The 24,008-nt window shown below is 40.5% G+C and overlaps 1 long non-coding RNA gene across 1 annotated transcript in view; it reads left to right on the top strand.

The window, feature by feature from the left end:
* The first annotated feature begins 6,099 nt into the window (after positions 1–6,099).
* Positions 6,100–24,008, top strand: part of LOC127009761 (uncharacterized) — a 94,034-nt gene continuing 76,125 nt past the window's right edge. The window contains exon 1 of the long non-coding RNA XR_007762253.1: positions 6,100–6,194. This is a non-coding gene — a long non-coding RNA (uncharacterized LOC127009761). The remainder of the gene's footprint in view (positions 6,195–24,008) is intronic.

Below are 24,008 nucleotides of genomic sequence, written 5' to 3'. Positions count from 1 at the left end.
TTTGTTTTTAAGGAAATAAGGTGTTAATATATGACGAGATGTGAGTAGATGTTTTTAAGGAAATAAGGTGTTAATACTTGACGAGATGTGAGTAGATGTTTTTAAGGAAATAAGGTGTTAATACTTGACGAGATGTGAGTAGATGTTTTTAAGGAAATAAGGTGTTAATACTTGACGAGATGTGAGTAGATGTTTTTAAGGAAATAAGGTGTTAATATTTGACGAAATGTGAGTAGAAATTAGAGAAAGACGGTGCACTAGTTTGACGACGAATATTTTGGACAAGCGGTATAAAGAAGTACCTTACTACATGCTGGGTAAACAGAAGGATGGACATTGCATTAATATGTTTCACTCTAATCAGGGTCACTATTTAGGCTATTCATTTTGCAATCTTTCCTTTATGTTTTTTTCAGCGCCTTACATAAACGTTTTTCCATTACAACTCAAATTCTAACTGTGATACAAAGGCATGTACATTGTAGATATCACAGTGAGGAGAGAGAGAGAGAGAGAGAGAGAGAGAGAGAGAGAGAGAGAGAGAGAGAGAGAGAGAGAGAGAGAGAGAGAGAGAGAGAGAGAGAGAGAGAGATTAAAGTAATTATATCTGGAGTAATTTTACCACTTTGTTCCCCGTGATATTAGTTATAAACCTGCTTGGGGGCGCGTCTCGCTGGAAATCCCCGTCAGAAGCCTTCCCTGAGGTGGGACAGGACGGGCGCGTCGCAATTTCCACTCGCGTCCAGAGCCAGGGACCAGAAACTCGGTCTAGATTTTGTGTATCACGAAGCACAGGCAGGCTACGCGCTTTATAGTGTTTTCTTTTCGTTTAGATATGTCTACAAGTTCTGGCTAGATTTCCACGTCTTCTTTCAGATAAAAGTGCCTGTGTGGCGCAGTGGTTAACGTTCACCTATGAATCTGCGGGTCTTGGTTCGAATCCCTGCCTGGGCAGTCGGCGTGCAGCCCACCCAGCAGCTGCTGTTCATCCTTCCTTTCGGACTGGTAGATAAATAGGTACCTGGAGAAACCTAGGGAACGTAAACTGTGGTTACCCGGATGTTGCACTGGCCCTGTGTCGGGTTAATGGGTTATCTCCCACCGCAGGCTCAAAGGGCCAACGGGGCGCACGCAGCAGCTATGGCGAATGCTTCCAACTTTACCTTTTCATGATATAATAAGTGACTTGTTTCGAATATCTCGGTTTGCTTCGTTAAGATTTGAAAATATCATCATGGAACACACACACACACACACACAGCACACACACACACACACACACACACACGTTGTATTCGTATCTATGTTTATTGAAATCTATCTGCCTATCTATTGTGTGTGTGTGTGTGTGTGTGTGTGTGTACCACATGTATACAAACTCCAACAGCCTAATATGTTGGCCGGGGAGGGGAGTCGGCGTCGCGGTGACGGCTGCCCCGTTGCCTGGGGCCGGGCGGGGTAGGTTGGCGGGTCGTGGTCGAACCCGGCGGCGTTCGCCACCTGTCGGCCGGTCGGACTAGTTTGTTGCCTGATCCTCATTAAGACTGTGACCCAATGAGCTATGCTGCTCAATGGAGACGCGTTGAGACAGGCGGTAATTTTCTGCCGCAGGGCGCTCAGTCTCCAGGAGATTATTAGTGCTCATTCCACAGTGGTGGGATGAAGCGATCACACTGTCTGGAATATTTATGAACTTGTGTTGTCGCTTAAAATATAGCAAACTAACGTAGTATCGAAGGCGGAATTTTGTTTTTCATCTTGACCACAGCGGTCATGTTCAAACAGTGGCTAATCATAAGACCCCATTAGCCCTGAGTTGCTGAAATGTTAAAATCAACGGTAAGAGTATGAAACTGGTTTTACTCTCTGCGACATCTTATTATGTTTAACGGACAAGTTAGACCCATTTCAATTTGGGATAATTTCATCTATTTTCCTCTTGCAATGCCCTATAAGGCTGCCATCGAAATACGTCCTGCTTATGAATTTCCCGAGCTAGTCAAGCGTGCCAAGAGAACCGATCCCACGTGAGAAAAAAATCCACCCTTAACCCTAGAACACTAACCTTAGAAAAAGTCACACCACTACTAACCATGGGTACATCATACCCGATTTTGAAAAAAAAAAAATAAAATTAAATGTAAAGTTTTAATGGAATAAAGTTACATGAAGGGACTTCAAACTTTGTATCTTGACTTAACATTAAGAAGAACTGAAAAACGTATTGTTTTGGTATGAAAATCAGGTATTGAAAAATGTTACTAAAAATAGGAAAAATGTTCAAAAATTTAAAAAAAAAAATTTCATAAAAAAAGTTATCATCCGATTGCTTCCAAACTTCTTGTATGGCCTCCCAGGTCCTGTGATCCACTGCACAGGTGATCACTAAAAAAGTACGTAAACAATATCCTAGGGACATGTACAACACCCTGTATCACCAACCATGGGTATGCCGCACCCGAATGTAAGCCTACAACAAAGGTGAGCAGAGAGAGCGAGACAACGTGACCTTCCCCTACACTGTCAAGCGGGCATATGAAGCTACTGAGGAGGTGGGTACCCTCAGAGCACCGGAACCATACACAATGGCAATGACGTCATTCGCATGGGTACCTCATACCCATGGTTAGCGTTCTAGGGTTAATGTGATAAAAAGCTAATTTGTGTTCCGAATACTAATTTGGGGTGTTCACCTGGCTACCTGGCTGGCTGTGTGAGTGCGAGCCCTGACCACAGCAAACGATCAGCACCTGAGTGCCAAGGTTCTCTTGTCGTCTCTTGTATGTATGTGTGTGTGTGTGTGTGTGTGTGTGCACACACACACACATATATATATATATATATATATATATATATATATATATATATATATATATATATATATATATATATATATATATATATATATATATATATATATATATATATATATATATATATATATATATATATGTGTGTGTGTGTGTGTGTGTGTGTGTGTGTGTGTGTGTGTGTGTGTGTGTGTGTGTGTGTATATATATATATATATATATATATATATATATGTGTGTGTGTGTGTGTGTGTGTGTGTGTGTGTGTGTGTGTGTGTGTGTGTGTGTGTGTGTGTGTGTGTGTGTGTGTGTGTGTGTGTGTGTGTGTGTGTGTGTGTGTGTATATATATTTTTTTTTTTTTTACAGCAAAGGAGACAGCTCAAGGGCACAAAAAAGTAAACAATAATAAAAAAAACTTCGCTGCTCCTAAAAAGAATCCAAAGAGGTGGCCGAAAGATAAGTCAGTTTCGGGAGGAGAGGTGTCCTGATACCCTCCTCTTGAAAGAGTTCAAGTCAATGGCAGGAGGAAATACAGATGAAGGAAGATTGTTCCAGAGTTTACCAGCGTGAGGGATGAAAGAGTGAAGATGCTGGTTAACTCTTGCATAAGGGGTTTGGACAGTATAGGGATGAGCATGAGTAGAAAGTCGTGTGCAGGGGGGGAGGCATGCAGTTAGCAAGTTCAGAAGAGCAGTCAGCGAGGAAATATCGATAGAAGATAGAAAGACAGGCAACATTGCGGCGGAATTTAAGAGGTAGAAGACTATCAGTATGAGGAGGAGAGCTGATGAGACGAAGAGCCTTTGCCTCCACTCTGTCCAGAAGAGCTGTGTGAGTGGAGCCCCCCCACTCATGAGATGCATACTCCATACGAGGGCGGACAAGGCCCCTGTATATGGACAGCAACTGTGCAGGGGAGAAGAACTGGCGGAGACGGTACAGAACGCCCAGCCTCGAGGAAGCTGATTTAGTAAGAGATGAGATATGAAGTTTCCAGTTGAGATTTTGAGTTAAGGATAGGCCGAGGATGTTTAGTGTTGAGGAAGGTGATAGCTGGGTGTTGTCAAAGAATAGGGATAGTTGTTTGGAAGATTGTGTCGAGTGGATAGGTGGAGAAACTGTGTTTTGAGGCGTTGAAGGACACCAGGTTCTTCTTGCCCCAATCGGAAATAATAGTAAGGTCTGAGGCTAAGCGTTCTGCAGCCTCCAGCCTTGAGTCGTTAAGTTCCTGAAGGGTGGGTCTTCTATTAAAAGAAGTTGAATAATGCAGAGTGGAATCATCGGCGTAGGAATGGATAGGACAGTTCGTTTTGGAAAGAAGATCATCAATGAACAACAGAAAAGAGTGGAGATAGGACAGAACCCTGTGGGACACCACTGTTAATAGATTTAGGAAGAACAGTGACCGTCTACCACGGCAAAAATAGAACAGTCAGAAAGGAAACTGGAGATAAAGGTACAGAGAGAAGGATAGAAACCGTAGGAGGGTAGTTTAGAAAGCAAAGATTTGTGCCAGACCCTATCAAAAGCTTTTGATATGTCCAGCGCAATAGCAAAAGTTTCACCGAATCGGCTAAGAGAGGATGACCAAGAGTCAGTTAAGAGATCACCAGTAGAACCCCTTGCGGAACCCATACTGGCGATCAGATAGAAGGTCAGAAGTGGAAAGGTGCTTTGAATCTTACGGTTAAGGATTGATTCAAAAGCTTTAGATAGACAAGAAAGTAAAGCAATAGGACGGTAGTTTGAGGGATTGGAGCGGTCACCCTTCTTAGGCACGGGCTGTTTGAAGGCAAACTTCCAGCAGGAAGGAAAGGTAGATGTTGACAGGCAGAGGCGAAAGAGTTTAACCAGGCAGGGTGTCAGTACGGAAGCATAGTTTTTAAGGACAATAGGAGGCAATCCATAAGGTCCATAAACCTTCAGAGGATTGATGCCAGAGAGGGCATAGTAAACATCCTTTTTAAGAATCTTAATAACAGGCATGAAGGAGTCAGAGGGGGAATGAGTTGGAGGAATATGCCCAGAATCGTCCAAAGTGGAGTTGTTACAGAAAGTTTGAGTTAAGAGTTCACCCTTAGAGATAGATGAGACGGCGGTGCTGCCGTCAGGACTGAGGAGTGGAGGAAAGATGAAGAAGTGAAGTTGGAGGAGATGTTTTGGCTAGATGCCAGAAGTCACGGGAAGAGTTAGAGAAAGCAAGGTTTTGACATTTTCTATTAATGAAAGAATTTTTGGTTAGTCGGAGAATAGATTTGGCACGATTTCGGGCAGAAATGTAAAGTTCATAATTAGCATTAGTTTGAAGGCTCTGGTATCTTTGTGAGCTACCTCTCTATCATTGACAGCACGAGAACAAGCGTGATTAAACCAAGGCTTTTAGCGTGAGGAGTAGAGAAAGAACGAGGAATGTATGCCTCCATTCCAGAGACAATCACCTGTGATGCGCTGAGCACACACAGAGGTCTCTATCCTGGAAGCAATAATCATTCCACGGAATCGAAAAAATACATCCTCAGGTCGTCCCACCGAGCTGAAGCAAATGCCAGAAGCATCGCCTCTTCACAGGATATATATATATATATATATATATATATATATATATATATATATATATATATATATATATATATATATATATATATATATATATATATATATATATATATATATATATATATATATATATATATATATATATATATATATATATATATATATATATATATATATATATATATATATATATATATATATATATATATATATATATATATGTAGCAGTCACTGCTCGATTCGCATGTTCCTTCCCTCAGTGACACATAAGAATATGGGGCAGTGCAGAGAAAGACTTTAAAATTCTGTGTTTTCATGTTCATCGTCAGTACTTGTCTCTGTCCGCGTCGTGTCTTCAATGTTTATCTTTCTTGTACTCGTTTACCATTGACTGTCCGGTGTTGTCCACCGTTACACATTGTTATACACATACACCAACACTTAAATATTAGCCTACACAAACAACATTCAAACAAACGCATACCCACACAAATATATATATATATATATATATATATATATATATATATATATATATATATATATATATATATATATATATATATATATATTATTGTGCAGTGTTTTGACCTTAAGTGGTTTTTTTGTTTTCAGGTGGCCTTGAGTCGTAAAATTAAAGTATATGTCTGCGGCATCGGCTGTTCCTTAAACTTTTATTTTTAAGACATGTTTTCCCCATATTATTGCAACACTTTTAATTTAATTTTTGCAGTATCTTGTGGCATCGTTCCCGCGCAGCGATGCGCCGCCTCTCACAGGATGCCACCACGGACCCTGGGGCACGCCCGGGAGCCTGCTTCCAACAGGTTGGTGTTCCTATGTGCCTCAGGCAGTCATAATTACTCCGTAGTTTTTTAGAAGATGCTGCTGATAATATAGGAGAGAATGTTTCTCTGCCAATTACCTCGACCTTGCCCCGGGCAAGTCCCAGGCGAACCACTTGCTCTCCCTGATCAATGTGCGCTTGAGGGTGCTTCTCAGGTGCTTCTCAGGTGCTTCGCTTCACCTGGCCCTCAGGCGGCTGCCTGGTATACCTTAACTTATGCAAAATTTCCTTTTAGGTTCATGTCCGGTGGGTGTTTTCATCGACCATTAAAGTTTATCATTTTACTGTCTAAATTCTGCATTATATAATTTAAAACGTTAATCCGTGATTCATATTAAAATGAAGGATGAGCTATTAAAACTTTTTTTTTTTTACGTTCCGCCTCTTGCGCTAGTAGTTTTTATTGGTGGCCTGATGGTCCGCCCCAGCCCATACCGGCCCCGCGAAGTGTCTTGCAGTGTCGCCATATTTGCTTGACTCATCCTGTTCCCCGGAGCCTATTTTTTATCCTCTTTTCGAGAGAATCTAGAGTCCGGGTTAAAGGTTGTGTCCAGGACAGCACGCGGGAAGGCTTAGGCCACTCGGCGGTGATTGAAAATTGTCAGTCTGTAACGGCGGGCTGGGCTCGAAAGTGGGTCTTCCAGGGCGCAGCGCCCGCACGTGTGGTATTTCACTCATCTTTTCTCGTTTTTCTGGCTATTTAACAGTCGAATCTTCTCACAAGTCTCAAATTTTCTACTATCGATCTCACTCTGGTGTCAGCTTCTTGAGGGGGTCAGTGCGTCAGATGACTCTTGTTAGAAGTAAGTGATCATGACTGTGTCTTTGCTATTATCACTTTAATGCAAGATAATGCCACATTGATAAGTATCCAGTCAGGGTACAGCGGCGTCATGGTTTATTTGGTTTGTTCCAAGTCATCACATTTTCTGCCTGCCTATCAGTCGGTTAGTCTGTTTGCCGGTCTCTGTTTAATCCGTTGCTGTCCGTGGGCTTCTTCGCAAGGTTAAGTCCCGGTTGTGGGCTGCAGGCAGCCATATTACCTATAAATGTGAATATTTTATTATAAATGTGATATACTTGATACCGAGTCAGAGTACTATTGTGTATGGAGATATTACTTGGGTGGGGCGTGAGGGACTATCGCCGGCAGTCACAATCTTTTTCTTCGCGAAAAGACCAGTGCCATAATAGGCGCTACCTTTGTTTGCTTGGTGACTACTGATCACGCATCTTGTATTTTACTGCCTTTTCTCGTGCATATTTCTTTTTACACTTCCCTGTGTACGTGTGTGTGTTGGGGGGGGGGCACGTGCGTATAAGTGCCTGCCTGCCTGCCTGCCTGCGTGAGTGCGTTTTTGACGACACTAATGAAAAAAAAAAAGCTTTTATAGAGTAATCAGGACGCACCAGTTCCATGACCCTTCTCTATCCCGCCGCTGGAAAGTCGGATCAACCCTAACCTGTTAATGCGATCCGGCTGCGGGCCTCTATTACATATAGGCCCCTAAAAGGGGGAACAAGCATCTTCCAGCTTTTCTACCGGACCGGTTTTTCTGTCCTCGGAACTCGTCGCCCAGTGGCAATGGTAAAAAATTAATGGACTTTGATGATGGAGGAGGTATTGAGAATTAGGAATGCGTGTATACATATGTAAAATATGTTATAAAACAGATTCATGTTGGTATGCAAGGAGGTACTGACCATAAAAACGGGACAAGGTTGTGGAGAACTGAGCAAAGTTGTATTTGATGAATGCTTTCGACGGTGGCAACGTAGACCCCTCCCCACCAACCTGTAAAATAGTGTAAGACATGTGAAGGGCGAGGGTGATCATGAAAAGGTGTGAATGATCCTGGTGGTGTGTGTAAGACATTAGAAGGGTGTGCATGGATGTAGAAAGGTGTGCACGGTCCTGGAGGAGAGAGTGCATTGAAGTGTGAATCGAAACCGGTTACCATTCCGGGCATGGTCAAATTCTTGTTATTTAATCTGGTGTACTGAGGCATAAAAAAGTCTACGGATTGTCTGATGATTGTTATCTGTAGCAAAACAGTACTCACATTAGTTGGAGTTCAGCAAGGAAGAGATGAGAAACAATTGATCACATGAATTTTTTTGCTGACCACGAAAGAGAGTAAACAATAATGTGTGAGGGAAAAAATAAGATTAATAAAATTGTCACCAAGTTTAATCAACGTTTGACGGTGCATTAATGACGGATTTAGTGTAAAGCTTACCAAAAAGGTTTCAATAATTTTAAAGACGATGAATCTAAGCAAGGTTGAGAAGAAAGATACTATGCCAAAGTAAATCTGTGTAAGAGATACCAAAGCAAATTACGCAGGTGATGGATGACTGGCAGCGGTAGACTGAAAATACCGGAAACTTTTAATGGATGAACACATGGATTGAATAGATAATATGTTGAAAGGCATGTTCATAAGTTCACTGTTTTTTGGATCAGAAGTAAAAAGTAATGAATTATAACGACTGTGTTCACATTCTAGTGTTCGGAAATGCCAGATGCTAGAGTTGAGATTTTTTTTCATTTCTTTGCCAAATATCTAATTTTGTGTAAAGTCCATGATATCACTAAAAAGATATGTGGACCACATAACATAAGGATCGAAGTGATTCATATTGAGGTTGACAGCATCCCGGACAAACAGCTATTTCGAAGATTGATGGGGGTAAATCTTGCACCAATCCTCATCGATCAATCTCTCTACAAATCGAAATATTGTAAAGTATAATCCAAGCGTGCACTAATCGCGAGCATTCGACGTCTCCATTGATCAGACGCGGAGTATAATCACGAAATTAAGGGCCGTGAGATTGCTGATGATGAGACGATGTGCCTCATTATATTTGGCAATCAGGCTTTAATTAAGGTTGCGCTATTAACTGTCTCCTGAGAAACCCACTAGCTTCAGGGAGACTCTCAAGGAGCGTCCATCTTCTTCGTCCTCGGAATGCTGGTCTTGTGAGCTGAGTGCTGAGCTGCGGTGATTAGTGTTTATGGCCCCGGTAGGCAATGATGGCTCGCTGCCTGCCTGGATGTGCTTCACTTTGTCTTTATTGAGCTGGACGCTTTCATTTGTTTTGCACCGACACGTGATTACCGGTGACCCCGCACACTTTACAGGGCTTTTAGGGCACTGTGTCGCCGTGATGCAAACAGGCTTTTAATAGTATTGAATTATTCAGTCCTTATTATAAATGATTCTCTCTCTCTCTCTCTCTCTCTCTCTCTCTCTCTCTCTCTCTCTCTCTCTCTCTCTCTCTCTCTCTCTCTCTCTCTCTCTCTCTCTCTCTCTCTCTCTCTCTCTCTCTCTCTCTCTCTCTCTCTCTCTCTCTCTCTCTCTCTCTCTCTCTCTCTCTCTCTCTCTCTCTCTCTCTCTCTCTCTCTCTCTCTCTCTCTCTCTCGTTTATTTTGGCCTTCTTGTATAAACGTATAGGCCAGGCGTATTCCATGCTGCAGTAGCGAGATGAAGCACGGGACTGACAGTGGTAGAGTAAATTGTCCCCTTCATACGTGCTTGGAAGGGCCCGGGTGGCGAAGGGGCAGACGATGCTCACCAGACAAATGCATAATGCCACGCCGCTGCTTGGAAAGGTGCGGCGCGAAGCGTTGTATGGGTCTGGAGGAGGCATATTTTGTGCAAAATTTTGGTTTTGTGAAGCTCTGCCGCGGCGCCCTAACATGCTCGTGACGCCGTTCAGCGTGTGTGTTACGGGGCTCGAATGTGTATATACTCACGGATGATGATGATTATGAGGGTGATAATGGTGATAATATTTACACAAGATAGTGATTGTATAAAACACTGCAATATTGATGATGATAATAATAATAATAATAATAATAATAATAATAATAATAATAATAATAATAATAATAATAATAATAATAATAATAATAATAATAATAATAATAATAATAATAATAACAATAAAATGATGATAATAATAATAATAATAATAATAATAATAATAATAATAATAATAATAATAATAATAATAATAATAATAATAATAATAATAACAATAACAATAACAATAATAATAATAATAATAATGAATAATAGTTCAATAATACCTGGTGTCAAGTGCCACCTGGGTCTCTAGGTGGCGTCGAAGCCCGGCAGATGTTTCAATCCGATACCTGTGATATAACACTAACAGCTTGCATTATTATTATCATTATATCATCATTGTCATCATCATTATTATCGCCACACCTTTTTATTGTTTTATTTCCTAAACATACGTAAGTGTGTGTTAATTTTGTGTGCTGTGATGTGCTGATGGTCAAGGAAGAAAGTCTTGCCAGGCGGAACGTATGCCTTAGGCCTCTGTAATTTTAGCTAACAGACTGGGAACCAAACAAATGTGTGAGAAAAATAAGGAATGCCGTTTTTGAGTTCACAATCTTGTATTTCGTTTTGATGTGCACTGTGACCATTCAGGGTAAAAATAGGCATTTTCTTGAAAAATATCGTTTTCGTAATTTCCCTGTGGAAAAAAGAGTTTAATGGTGTGCCAATATGTCGGAAGAATTCAAAGTTGTAGGTACTCCTGTTTTGAGTACTTGGGGTGCGCGAATCTAAATCTTTCCACGTGCTGCGTGACATTTAAATTCAAATGGTCATTATAACATAATCTGTTTTTACACCCTGAAACAGACCCTAAAACTTTTTTTGTGTGTATGACAAGTGGCAACATGTGGGCTTCCCACACGCTCCGCTGGGGGTGTCCTTGACCGTCAAGGACACCGTCAACACCCTCTATTTAGTTAGGCCTATGGGCCACTGAACGTCAAGGCTTGACGTTCAGTGGCCCATAGGCCTAACTAAATAGAGGGTGTTTGCTCGTCTGCTCCACCTCGGCAGACGCCCTCCTTAGTGTTCTACCCCTCAAGTTCTGCTTTGAGCACTTAGCAACAATGACGAAACCTTCCAATGCAAGACAAAAACAAAATTAAAGTCTTGCATAATCAAGAAAGACGAAAGATGAGTAAGAATGAACAAACAAATGTCTCAGGCGAGAGCAGCCCGCCTGCTGGGTCGTATGCGCGGTTTCCACTCCGTGCACTGCCACAAGCTCTGTGAGGCTGTCTTCAACAAAGAAAAGACCAAAAAGTCATCTACAGAATAATGATATTATGATAAGAAAAGAGGACATTGTAAAATTCTGTGAGAATGTGGCTTGTAAGTGGGACTGCACAAATCGTGTAGCTAAAAGATTGAGTAGACTACATAGTATAGAACTAAGAAATTTGTGCAAGGAAACACATATAGAAGTGCAGCAGAGTGGTAAGAGAAGAAAATCTGTTTTGGGTGGGAGGAATAGGCTGAAAGATAAAGGATAAAGTAATTCACCATCTACACGTTCTACAGTACTGTTTCAAACCACCTATCAAGAGAAAAGTAAACACGGCAGAGGCGGAGATGAAGGATGAAATAATGTCGTCATTATATCACTGTAGTTCCACAGATGATAAGCACAACCACACTATGCCCAAAGAGTGAAGATTCTCGGTGTTTTCTCAGGCTGCACTCGCCAAAGGAGAAACACCTGCAAGCCATAGAGCAGTAATGAAAGTCTCCTTTTCACTGCCACCTGACCAGTTGGAACTATATAGTAAGAGGTGTTTATGAACACCTTACGACTAATGAAATGTTGACATGATGCTTCTAACACAATATCCAAATGAGTCATTTCACAGTCATATGTGGAGATACTGTCTCAAGCATATAAATGCAACGAAACGAAAGCTGGACTTTGCTGCAGCTCAAGCAACAGCGGACTACATTGCAGAATACGTCCACAGCAACATCCACCACCCCGCTGGTCTAGAATACACAATTATCCAGCATAAATATATACAAAAGAAGGACCTCCTGATGGACACTCCATCAAGAAAGAAAATAAGATACAAGCACCTCCTGGAGGCTTTTGAGCAGAGCGGCGCCGTGGCCTGTCAACTTCGCGGCAGTTATCTCAAAAAACAATTATTCACCTTCACTCCATTGTAACTTCACTGCTGTCGGAAGGATTTTATTGCTTTTTTTTTTTACTCGTCCTTAAATGCGCTAATTTGAAAGCAGAGTGAAATCCTCCTTAGATTAATTAAAAAAAAGTCCTCATGTTTTCCGTTTCTGCGCATTTCAGAAATTTTCCAAAAAAAAAAAAAATCTCGCACATAAACAAATTTATTTGGCTGAAAACCACTCTGCTCCCCTTGAGCACGAAGTATCAGACTATAATCACACCCAGTTTCAAGGAATTTGGATCAGTAGTACTTAAGTTATAATGAAATAAGTAAAGGAATGTGTTTTTCTATCGTAACAGTAAAATATTTTTTTCCTACGGTAGGTTGTGACATTATATTGGGACATCAAAATATTGCGAACAAGCTGATCATACAAAAAAATATTATTGTTTATTAAAGCGAGTTTACCAAACGTAAAAAGGACCGAAAAACCCTGAATGGTCCCTTAGGAAGAGCAAAGGCATGCAGTTTTCTTATTTCAATTCGAGCATCTTTTTCCCTTGAGCCTGTATTGCCGGTAAGCTTTCACGATTGGTCCTGTTGGTCGGCTCCATCCTGTTGGTGCCGCAGACTATTACATGATAGTGGAGCCTTTGTTGCTTGGCTCATGTTGTCCCTCGTCGCTCCACTTGATCCTCTTGAGACAGTTTCGCCAGGTCCGGGATGATAGGTGATCATTCGGATAACACATGGGTTGCATTCGGCCACTCAGCGATGACTGAAAATTGTCAGCTTGTAGCGGCGGGCGAGACGAACCAAGGTCCTCCTGGATATCGTGCTTGTACGCTGACCTGTTTTTGCTTTTAATATGTGTTAGTTTTCTGAGTATAGATGAGTATTTTATGTAAGAAACATATTTGCACTTATTAGTTTCTTAGGTCGTTATTTTTTACACATAAAAATTTGCCTTTGCTGATCCAAGGGTGATCATGTTGTGGCCATTAGTATTCAAGGGACGCACCGCGCGGTGCGACGTGCACGGAATTCTTTTATGTTTCAATCCGTTCATCTTCCACTTATCATGAAGATTGAAATTGGGAGATCTAAGCCTTCCGCTACAAGAGACTTCATCATGTCGTCGTGGATCTCATTTGCAGCATAATAAGTAATCCCACAAACCTGTCCCTCGCAAGTGGACTTTACGATACATCTGCATTTTTTTTTCAACGCGTCAGTTTTTGGTTTGCCTTTATCAATATCATTATTTTTTTTATGCTTTCAGCGAATTTGAAATGAAAATTTTACATATTTTTTTGTGACCCTCAGCTTGAAAGCAATCTTCAGTGCATCATTTCCCGCAGCACCGAGACCACTCTCCTTCCAAGGACAGGCAGAGTAACGAGATCACGTCAGAGCGAGCGAGGAGGACATTTGTCACGTTCTGGCTTTCTTTCACACGGAGAAACATTACTCGTCCATTGTATCGGCTTGGTGCCTGGCTCGGTCTTGTTGACAGCAATAAGCGCTGCTCCATCAGTACCTTGTACATTTTTTGAGTTCTGATTTTTTTTTACGGCTTGAAATAACAAGTCCATCACGAGTTGCGACGAACAAGAACAATATGTGTAAAAGGCTCTCTCTGTCACCTGTTATTATTATTATTATTATTATTACTATTATTATTATTATTATTATTATTATTATTATTATTATTATTATTATTATTATTATTATTATTATTATTATTATTATTATTATTATTATTATTATTATTATTATTATCATTATCATTATCATTATCACTATCATCATCATCATCATCATCATCACCACCACCATCACCATTACCATTATTATCATTACCATTATCATTACCATTACCATTACCATTAGTATTACTATTACTATTAATATTAATATTACTATCATTATCATTATCATTATCATTACCATTACCATTACCATTATTATCATTATCATTATCATTACCATTACCATTACTATCATTATCATCATCATTATCATTATCATTATCATCATCATCATTATCATTATCATTATCATTATCATTATCATTATTATCATTATCATTATCATTATCATTATCATTATCATTATCATTACCATTACCATTACTATCATTATCATTATCATTATTATCATTATTATTATCATTGTTATCATTATTATCATTATTATCATCATTATCATTATCATTATCATTATTATTGTTATTGTTATTGCTATTGTTGTTGTTATTATTATTATTATTATTCTTATTATTATTATTATTATTATTATTATTATTATTATTATTATTATTATTATTATTATTATTATTATTATTATCATCATTACAATCGCTGATTCATGCACTTGCTCCTTTAAAGCGTGTGTCGCGCCGCATCACTGAGCGCGGCAGGCTCCTTCTCTCGCCGCCAGAGGATGCAAATTCGAGCGTCTATTATAAACGCATTCAGGCAATATATTTTTCTTGGAATTCATTTAATAATGTGAGCTAAAGAAAATATTTAAAGTTTTATACATTTCTTTCCATTTATTCAATATATCTAAATGGACCTTGTCTGCATTACTGACTGAATACTAGATCTATTATAATGTATGCAAAATTAAAAGAATTCTTTTTTTTAATTATTGTATCAAATTACTTTTTGCTTCTGTTTGTTTTATTTCTAAATTATATGTTAGTCAAACCTTACTTGTAGATCTAATTTAATAGCAACTCATCATATAAAAAAATAACTTTTTCTCTCTGCAACTCTCCGACTCGTGTGTGCCTCTACTTTCCGAAATCCAAATACGCAAATAGTTGACGTGCCGGAGATGCGTGTCGCGATACTGATGACTAGAAGATGCTGCATCGTGTATATCTTACCCAACGTTTTCAAATTATAATCTTTGTTCACTTTTTTTTTTACAGCTCAAGAAGCAACTCAAGGGCAACAAAGAGAAAGTGTGGAAAAAAAGCCCGCTAATCGCTGCTCCCATAAAAAAAGAAAAATGAAGAGTGGCCAAAAGAGAGGTCAATTTCGGGTGGAGAGGTGTCTTGATACACTCCTCTTGAAAGAGGACAAGTCATAGGCAGGACGAAATAGACACGAAGGAAGACTGTTTCAGAGTTTATCAGTGTAAGCCTGTAAGGGATGAAAGAGTGCATAAGGGGTTTGGACAGTATAGGGATGAGCTAGAGCAGAAGTCGAGTGCAACGGGACCGTGGAGGTGTGGGAGGCATGCTGTTAGCAAGTTCAGAAGAGAATTCAGCATGAAACCATCGATAGGAGATAGAAAGAGATGCAACATGGCGGCGGAATTTAAGAGGTAGAAGATTGTCAGAATGAGAAGGGGAGTTGATGAGACGAAGAGCCTTTGACTTTAATCTGTCCAAGAGAGCTAGCTGTGTGTGTGGAGCCCCCCCACACGTGAGATGCATACTCCATACGAGGGCGGCCAAGGCCCCTACAGGTTTCTAGGAGGGGAAAAAGAACTGGAGGAGACGATACAGAACTCCCAACTTCGAGGAAGCTGATTTAGTAAGAGAAGAGATATGGAGTGTCCAGTTAAAATTTTGAATTAGGGATAGACTGAGGATGTTTAGTGTAGAAAGTGACAGCTGAGTGTTGTCGAAGAATAGGGGATAGGTGTTAGGAAGATTGTGTCGAGTGGATAGGTGGAGAAATTGATTTTTTGAGACGTTGAAGAACACCAAGATGTTCTTGTCCCAATCGGAAATAATAGTAAGGTCTGAGGTTGAGCGTTCTGCGGGCTCCAGCCTGGAATCGTATAGTTCTTGTTGTTGGTCTTTTATCAAAAGAAGTTAAGTAATGCAGAATAGAGTCATCGGTGTAAGAACAGTTCGTTTTGTAAAGAATATCATCATTGAACAACAGAAAGAGCTCTAGTGGGAGATAGGACAGAGATCTGCTGGATACCACTGTTGACAGTTTTAGGGAAAGAACAATGACTGAGTGTCTTATATGCAATGAACTTGCTTGAAAGTTCTCGGGTTTGAATGATGAAGAAAAGTCTGAAACAGCACGGGGACGAGCTTTTGTGTGGCATTGATTAGTATTGGGTGTTAAAACGACCCACTGATTGGCTGCCCGCCTTAACGCCACCAACTGCTTCAGCCCCGTCCACTCACGCGCGTGTAATTCCTTCATAGATAACCGGTCATGTGTGTGTCTGGCTGGTGCTGCAGCTCCTCTTTCCCGTATTGCAATGATTCAAATGTTCGATAGTCCATAACGTGGAGCCTGGAATGACTGTAAATTCGTTTTCAGTTTGTGCACCAAAGACCATGACAATACAGAAAAAAAAATCGGTGTTCTGTAACATATAGATTTTTTTTCATTTTACACTCGTGTGCAGCAATTCTAAACTGCATCCAGTAGAAGTCCATGGACCCAATTTACCTGGAAACGAGAGCCGAGTTATTTCCGGTGGAAAGGTAAACAGTTTTGCTTTACGTACTCGGCCTCACGCGCCTGAGAAGTGAGCGGTTGACGCTCAAAACTAAGACGCCATAATATGCACTTGAAATGAAGTACGTTAAAGACGATTTAATGACAATGAATAAAAAAACAAGTGTTACGTGCCGATGAAGAAGAATTTAGGATTGCAATGAAAAATCAGTTTTATATTGAAATATTGTTTTCTTTTTAATACATTTTGAAGAACTTATCAACGCAATAATAACAGTTCAAAATTACATGTAGCCGTTGAGCAAATTTATTGAGAGTTGCAACTGAACACTTCAACCAAATAAATGTCGATGGTCATGCAATCCACCTCCGCTGAAGTATAGTTGCAAGACATCTGCGGTCTTAAGTTCGTCATCCTCCTTTCCTGCAGAAGAGCAACTTCATAAACTCAATATTTTCGTTTTAAAGCACAGTGTGATGAAACACGAAATTTCTGCTGCGAGAGAGAGAGAGAGAGAGAGAGAGAGAGAGAGAGAGAGAGAGAGAGAGAGAGAGAGAGAGAGAGAGAGAGAGAGAGAGAGAGAGAGAGAGAGAGAGAGAGAGAGAGAGAGAGAGAGAGAGAGAGAGAGAGAGAGAGAGAGAGAGAGAGAGAGAGAGAGAGAGAGAGAGAGATTTATAGAGATTTACATAGAAAATCAGACCACACAGACCCCATGGTCCAGACTTGGTGGTCTGTCCTTAAACCTAAGTGATTTTACATTAATCAGAAGACTCCAAAACGTTGCATTTCTACTCTAGTTGATATTAAGTTGAAGGAAGTGACGGTCGAGCTTATTTTTGAAGGAGTCAATCGTGTTACACTGGACCACTGACGGTGGAAGCTTATTCCATTCTCGCACTACAACGTTAGTGTAGAAAAATTTGGTGCAGTCTGAATTTACTTGTCTACATCTGAGTTTTACGCCATTGTTCCTCGTGCGCAAAGTGTCATCGATCATAAACAATGTTGATCTGTCTACATTCGTGAAACCATTAAGTATTTTAAAACATTCGATCAGTTTTCCTCAGGCGACGTTTCTCAAGAGAACATGTTAAGGGTAGAAAGCCTTTCTTCGTAGGACTTGTTGCGCAAGGAAGGGATCATTTTCGTTGCCCGACGCTGAACACCTTCTAATTTAGCAATATCCTTTGCATGGTGGGGAGACCAAAACTGTACCGCATATTCCAAGTGGGGTCTGACTAAACTGTTGTAGAGCGGGAGTATTACATCTTTATTCTTGAATACAAAGTTTCTTTTAATGAAGCCCAACATTCTGTTCGCTTTATTTGCTGCATCGATGCATTGCTGTGAATTTGAGGTTTGACGCGATATTGACAACCAAGTCTTTGACGCATTGAACGCTTTTGAGTTTAACGCCGCGCATTTCGTATTCGAACTTCTTATTCCTCGTTCCAACTTGAAGGACCTGGCACTTGTCTACGTTAAAGGGCATCTCCCATCTATCCGACCAAGCTGAAATTTTGTGCAAATCCTCTTGGAGGCTTTGCCTGTCTTCATCAGTGAGAACCGAGTTGCCAATCTTTGTGTCGTCTGCAAATTTACTAATGCGGTTATTGAGTCCAACATCCACGTCGTTGATGTAAATAATGAAGAGCACTGGGCCAAGGACCGAGCCCTGAGGGACGCCACTAGTGACAGGCGCCCACTCTGAGTTAAATTCGTCGATCACTACTCTTTGTTGTCTGTTGCTCAACCAATTCGCGATCCATTGGTTTACTTGACCGTCAATACCTATTTGCTTTAATTTGTAAAGTAATTTATGATGCGGGACTTTATCAAACGCTTTCTGGAAATCAAGATAGACTACGTCCAGTGATTTGGTTACGTCATAAACAGTGAAGAGGTCGTTATAAAAGGTTAATAGGTTTGATAGGCAGGATCTTTTGTTTCGGAAGCCATGTTGTGAGTCCCCAATCAATGAGTGGCTTTCAAGGTAATTCACAATTTTGTCTCTAAAGAGAGAGAGAGAGAGAGAGAGAGAGAGAGAGAGAGAGAGAGAGAGAGAGAGAGAGAGAGAGAGAGAGAGAGAGAGAGAGAGAGAGAGAGAGAAGGATAAAGCTGACAGTATCGTTCATTCAAGCATGATAGCCACGACAGCCCTATCAAAGCCTCGCAAAGATAGCACAACGACACCTCGATGTAGTTGCCCAGAGCGTCGTACCCTGAGAATGGTCATCATTAATCATTCTAGTCCTGCCTCAGCTCAACCTGCGCCTTGTTCTCACGTTTTCTTGCCTGCTTTCGCTCATTGTCGCCGGCCTTCTCAACCTTCATCTCTTCCTTCTCCTTCTTTCCAATTTCACAGTCGTCGTCGTCGTCTGACCCTCCTCCTCTTCCTCCTCGTCCTCAGTAAAAGCAGGCAGCCTCGCAATGAGCCAATAGGCTTTCTGCTGACTAATGTTTCCATATTTCCTCCTCCTTCACTTCCTTTCAATTATTTTTAGGTTTCCATATTCTCTCCTTCTTCTTTTCATTCCTCTTTTCCTCCACCGCCCCCTCTTCCTCCTCCTCATCCTCCTCCTCTTCATTTTCGTCGTCGTCGCCGTCGACCTCGTCTAAGTCTCATCCTTTCATGCACTTTTGCTACTGCTGCTGTTCTTGTGGTTGTCAGTACTGCTGTGTATCTTGATGTTGTTCCTGTTGTTCCTGCTGCTACAGCTCCTGATACTTCAAATGGTGCTGCTCCCGCTGGAGCTGCAGTTCTGCCTGCTGCTGCATATAAAAAAAATTGTTTCATGTTCTTGCAAAGCAACAGTAACATTAGTATAAAAAAGAAATGTGTTTTAAGTAATAATAATTATAATCATAATGATAGTTATTGTTATATTTATTGTTATTATTATTATTATTATTATTATTATTATTATTATTATTATTATTATTATTATTATTATTATTATTATTATTATTATTATTATTATTGTTATTGTTATTGTTATTGCTATTGTTATTATTATTGTTATTATTATTATTATTATTATTATTATTATTATTATTATTATTATTATTATTATTATTATTATTATTATTATTATTATTATTATTATTATTATTATTATTATTATTATTATTATTATTATTATTATTATATACTAATAATAATAATAATAATAATAATAATAATAATAATAATAATAATAACTAGTAGTAGTAGTAGTAGTAGTAGTAGTAGCATAAGGAGGAGGAGGAGGCAGTAGTAGTAGTAGTAGTAGTTTCGTTATTATTATTATCATTAATGTTAGTATAATTAGTTTTAGTACTACTAGCACTACTACAGCACTACTACTACGTATGCTATTGTTACTACTACATTCGTTAACAGTAATAGTTGCAATAGTGTCCGCAGCAGCAGAAGCAACAGCAGGAGACCACCAGACGCCTCCACCGTGGCCCAATATAATATAATATCATAGTGTCTCCACCATTCACTCGCCTGGCCTGACACCAAAGCCTGCTCAGAGCCACGAATACTAAGTCTCTCTCTCTCTCTCTCTCTCTCTCTCTCTCTCTCTCTCTCTCTCTCTCTCTCTCTCTCTCTCTCTCTCTCTCTCTCTCTCTCTCTCTCTCTCTCTCTCTCTCTCTCTCTCTCTCTCTCTCTCTCTCTCTCTCTCTCTCTCTCTCTCTCTCTCTCTCTCTCCCTGTGTGTGTGTGTGTGTGTGTGTGTGCGCGCACATGTATGTTTGAGTGTGAAACTCCAAAATAAATTCTTTAATTAATTTATAAACGCTGAGTCTAATGCAGACCCCGGCATCGGCTGCATTTTGTATAGTCTAATTAAGGAGCTATACAGGAACCTCTTACCGTCCGCGGAAAAGTCTGCGGTTTTATGAGGACAGACGTTCGTTAGTGCTCGTGGAAAAAGAGAGAGAGATGGGGAAGGGGGTCAGAAGAATAACTGTAGCCCATATGAATATTTCTCTCGCTTTCACGGGTGTTCATTTTTCTGGTTCCATTTATCAGTGGCATTCTAGTTTAAAGATAATAATTTAAGATTAATATGTCTGGTATATATTTAATTTCATATCGCATTACCTGCTTATACCTAGACATCCGGCTCGTTTTTTATAGTAAGTTTGAACCAAGGGAACACCTTTGTTCAATGTCCTCCGGCGTTCGTCTGGCGCTGAGCCTCCAGAGAATTGTGTGAGCCATGACGGAGTGGTCGGTGCCGGGACCCGTGTTTCATTGACAGTGAGGGAGTAAACTGACAGTGACCACATTATCAAACTTACAAATTTCTCATTAGCAAGTTTATGGCTGATTATGAGAGGCAGCGGATGAATTAACACATTATTGTCACGGTGATTACAACGGAACACTCTAAGGCCCACCCTCGGCAAATTTGCAGGCCGTCCCCGGGGAAGAGGTCCCCGCTGTGAGAACGGCCGGCTGCCTGAAGGGCGAGCGAGGGGGAACAGAGAGAGGACTGCATTTTGAAAATCTCACTCACTACAGAGTAATAATGATTTTTTTATCATTAAAATTACACACACACACACACACACACACACACACACACACACACACACACATATATATATATATATATATATATATATATATATATATATATATATATATATATATATATATATATATATATATATATATATATATATATATATATATATATATATATATATATATATATATATATATATATATATATATATATATATATATATATATATATATATATATATATATATTTTGTAAGTAATATTAACACTTATACTCTAAATAAGTAACACCATTGATTATTATATCGCACAGATCATGAATTCCAATCCCGGGAATAGGTTAGACAGTACTCGAGGTTAGACAAAGGTCGAATGCAAACAATATTGCGTCACAGGTGCGACTGAGGGCAAGGAACGTTACAGCAGTGCAATTATTGCATTTTCCTTGCTAGCGGGACAACGCAGAGGGCGTCCACATGTAACTAAATTAGCAATTATTTTCTCTTGAAGGAGTCTGCATCTAGTTTTGCCATTATCATGCAATGCTTTTTTTTTTTTTTTTTTTATATTGGAATTTTATATACAGCCTCTTGCTCCGGTGGGTGAGGTATTGGTCCATATCATTATCTGCTTGTTTACTTCTAATCTAAGTCACACAAAAAACACAAGCACACACACACACACACACACACACACACACACACACACACACACACACACACACACACACAGATGAGCCCTCTCGCTGTCATCTTCTCTTCTCTTATCTCCTCTCCTCTCCTCTTCTCTTTTCCCCGCACCTCTCCTCTCCTCTCCTCTCCTCCGATCCCCGTTACTCCCCGCTCCTCTCCTCTTCTCTCCTCTCCTCTCTTTTCTCTTCTCTTCTCTTCTCTCCTCCGCTCCCTGTTACTCCCCGCTCCTCTCCTCTTCTCTCCTCTCCTCTCCTTTCTTTTCTCTTCTCTTCTCTTCTCTTCTCTTCTCTTCTCTTCTCTTCTCTCCTCTTTTCTCTTCTCTTCTCTTCTCCTCTCCTCTCCTCCGCTCCCCGTTACTCCCCGCTCCTCTCCTCTTCTCTCCTCTCCTCTCTTTTCTCTTATCTTCTCTTCTCCTCTCTTCTCTTCTCTTCTCTTCTCTTCTCTTCTCTTCTCTTCTCTTCTCTTCTCTTCTCGTCTCTCCTCTCCTCTCCTCTCGTCTATTCGCTTTCTTTGTAATGTCGTTAGGTTCCCATTCGTCCTCCACTATCTCTCATCTTTCCCTCGCCCGCGCTGCCCTTGCCTTATTCCAGCATCTCTTGGGTCCCCTTCCGGGAGAGCGAAACACGGGTCGCGAGAAATCAAGTTACCGCTCACAGTTAATGGATTTCTGCGTCTCCGTCTGTGCTGTGAAGTGGAGGCGGTAGACACAGATGGAGAGAGTCCGATGGAGCGACCGAGGCTTGGGGAACTGAGTGGATTAGCTTCCTCTGAGCACGAAGTTGTGTGGTTTTGTGCATTTCGTGGCGTAACAGAATGATGCAGGATTAAAATGACCGTGGGATTGAAGGTCAAAAAGTGGTGTTTATGTAGAATGAAAAGTGCATGAAACCATATGTAAATTTGGAAACTTAAAACAAGATAAATGCAATAAACGCTTCACTCACACACCATTTTTGGAAGGTGTATCGTCAAAGGCTATTCGTCTCATCAGCTCCCCTTCTCATACGGACTGTCTTCTACTTCTGCCACTTCACCGTAATGTACTGTAATTCCTTTTTCATCTACTATGTATATAGATAGATAGATAGATAAATAGATAGATAGATTGGAAGTGTCACCTTTGCCGCCAGGATCCAGTCTGTCTCTCTCAAGCGCCGTGGTGTTGCTTACGTCGATACTGCCTCGTGTAATTTTGTTCAGTGACGTTTTCCGCCTTACGCGAGGCTGACAGGGAGGCGGAGGCTACCGTTGCCAAGGCCATCAAACGTGATTCACTGGGAGACAATATGGAAGCTTCGTAATATAATACAAGGTGCCTCAAAGTTAGACAAAGGACTTCAAACAGCAGCCGGGAATTAACTTGCTGAGAGGCTGCGATGGAAAACAGGAAGAAAAATATATTGAAAAGACAAGATCAGTATAGAGAAGCGATTGGATCACAAGGAAAATCACGATGCCTTCCATTTGCCTTTATAATGAATTCACAGATGTAATTCCTTATGTCAAGATTACCGAAGTCCTTGCTTATCCTGAAAATGCTATTGGACAACACAGACACCGACAGACAGAATATACCAGAGACAAACACCGCAGATACAGACTGCAAAAATACGCCAGAGAAAAAAATCAGACTCCGATAAATCAAACATTAACAGACGGACGGAAACAGATAGACCCAGACAGACAAATGTATGCATGTTATCGTGAATTAAATGAAGACAACTTTACTTGTATGGGAAATAATTGTAACACGGTGTGAGTCTCGGTGCTTCTGTTTAAAGTTGCATAAGTGAGAGCAAGGGACACAACACAAGTATAGTGTGCTGGGTCACGGCAAGGCGGGGGAGGTAGTGGTAGTCGAACCTCTCCTCCCCCTCTCTCTCTCTCTCTCTCTCTCTCTCTCTCTCTCTCTCTCTCTCTCTCTCTCTCTCTCTCTCTCTCTCTCTCTCTCTCTCTCTCTCTCTCTCTCTCTCTCTCTCTCTCTCTCTCTCTCTCTCTCTCTCTCTCTCTCTCTCTCTCTCTCTCTCTCTCTCTCTCTCTCTCTCTCTCTCTCTCTCTCTCTCTCTCTCTCTCTCTCTCTCTCTCTCTCTCTCTCTCTCTCTCTCTCTCTCTCTCTCTCTCTCTCACACACACACACACAC

This window comes from Eriocheir sinensis, chromosome 41 (assembly GCF_024679095.1).
Source record: "Eriocheir sinensis breed Jianghai 21 chromosome 41, ASM2467909v1, whole genome shotgun sequence".
Lineage (NCBI taxonomy): Eukaryota > Metazoa > Arthropoda > Malacostraca > Decapoda > Varunidae > Eriocheir > Eriocheir sinensis.
Note: the sequence above shows the minus strand (reverse complement) of the source record. Positions and strands in the feature narration are given on the sequence as shown.